General features: G+C 36.1%; 1 long non-coding RNA gene across 1 annotated transcript; it reads right to left on the bottom strand.

Annotated features, from left to right (window-relative positions):
* Positions 1–30: 30 nt before the first annotated feature.
* LOC122335073 lies at positions 31–1,731 on the bottom strand. Its single transcript, XR_006248917.1, has 5 exons — positions 1,450–1,731; positions 1,194–1,238; positions 537–580; positions 378–464; positions 31–287 (listed from the first exon to the last, which is right to left on the bottom strand). It is a non-coding gene; the product is annotated as an uncharacterized LOC122335073 (long non-coding RNA).
* Between the last annotated feature and the right edge of the window lie 253 nt (positions 1,732–1,984).

Genomic DNA, 1,984 nt, shown 5'->3' with positions numbered 1-1,984 from the left:
TTATATATTTATAAGTACTTACAGAGCACATATTAATACATTATTCTTCATGGCCATATTTTAGACCTCTTAATCCTTCCTTACTAACTAACTTACAATAACAGCAAATTAAGAGTTTACTGAGGCGTAGATAGAATCCAGTGAGAATCGGTCCCCAGAATAAAGAGTGACCAGTTTTGATGCATGGAGAGAAAACCGTACCATGATCTCCATGGCGCTCCAGCGTGACGTGCCCCAGTACATGGCCATACCCTGGTTTATAACAAATGTCATCGCACGCACTACCTCTGTAAAGACCAACACACAACAGCACTCGCGATAAGCGATACGCCATCAATTATGCATCTTCAAAACATGCCATAAAAGAAATCGCAGACCTTCCATAGGGCTGTTCACATCGCTTCGGTTGGCAAAGACAATATCCACGTAATCCAGCTGTAGTCTAGACAGGGAACCTCTGAGACCTGTAAACACATCGTGATCACCGCCTGTCTGCTTTATTGCGATCGTCTTATTATTCATAAACCACACTTTACCTTCGATGATGTGTTTTCTGGACAGGCCTCTCTCTGTCTCTGCCCTGAGGATTAGAAATGCAAATGTCAGAGAGGAAATGTAGTCAGAAAGCCTCTTAAGATGAATATAGACAAAAGGCAATCACTGTAACTTGTGCTGAGTCTCAGCATGGTGAACAAGCAGCTGGTATTCAACAACCTATATTTTAAACACAACATTTTTTATATTATTTATATGTATAATGTGTGAGCCTGCACATAAAGACTGCAACGTTATATCTTTTATAACTTTCAATTCTGACTTTACCCACAATAAAATATGAATTGTCCAAAGTAAAAAAAAAAAAAAGTCACAGTTTAGCTTTCTTTTTAAATTTAGCGGTGGAAAACGGAAGTCTAACTTTTAAGTAAAATTGTTTACTTTGCAAAATCAGCGGCGTTCACTTTTTTTTTTCTTTTTGCATTTATAACTGCAGATTTACAAAATGTCACTTGCTACGTTTGCTGGTAACCTAAGATTTATAGTTAAAGACTTGTATTTAAAGAACAGAGTGGCAAATGGTTAAGGAACCTTTATCAAAGAACTGAACAGAAGCGGTTACAAATATTAATTTTAATACTATTCTGAATCTTTTGTGTCCATCTCAATGTACAAGATAGAACTGAACAGATACTCACTGTCCTCCCCAGTAGATCTTAGTCGTTACTACATAACTGGACCGTCTGAAAAAAAAAGGTGCTTATTATAGTGAGGACAAACCTAATACTGTCCTACATTTCCAAAATTGATCAAAGATTGACCATATCCAGAACACATTATCCATAAATCAAAAATGAGAAGAATATGTATTGCGGGCTACTTCATCCATATAGTCAAACTGTTTTGCAACTAAATGAATCAAAAATGACAGAAATAAAAACAAAAGCAGGTCACCTCCAGCCTTTCTTTTTGATGATGTTCCCTAGAGTGATTTCAGCCCTGTGGAAAAATAAAGTCACAATGTCTGAAACATATATTTTATTGCTATTGCTGTTACGCTGCAAATAAATAATAATAAAAAGCAGTGTCAATCTCAGTCTAGTTCAATCTCATAAGCATTCTTAAAGCACATTTTAACAGAGAATCAAAAATGGCAAACGATATTACACTGGTCATATTATATATACGTTGCAAATTGTTTAAGCATTATATCACATTGATTTGCACAATGATTGCATTTTATCATGATTGACATGATTGTACCATTTATTCGCTTTTTATCCCTATACGGTTATTTTCAGTATAATCAGTTCACATTTGAAGGGTTTATGTGAAGAATGCGGTAAAGACTGAGATAGAAACAGATGCGAGACAGACAACAGCGTAACAGCAAGAGAAAGCTGAGAGCAAAAGATTCAGAAATGCCACAATCACACTTTTACAGGAGCCTCCGTCACACATCAGTATAGGTACAGTTGCCTGAAGACAC

The sequence above is a fragment of the Puntigrus tetrazona genome, unplaced genomic scaffold (assembly GCF_018831695.1).
Source record: "Puntigrus tetrazona isolate hp1 unplaced genomic scaffold, ASM1883169v1 S000000713, whole genome shotgun sequence".
Taxonomy (NCBI): Eukaryota; Metazoa; Chordata; class Actinopteri; order Cypriniformes; family Cyprinidae; genus Puntigrus; species Puntigrus tetrazona.
Note: the sequence above shows the minus strand (reverse complement) of the source record. Positions and strands in the feature narration are given on the sequence as shown.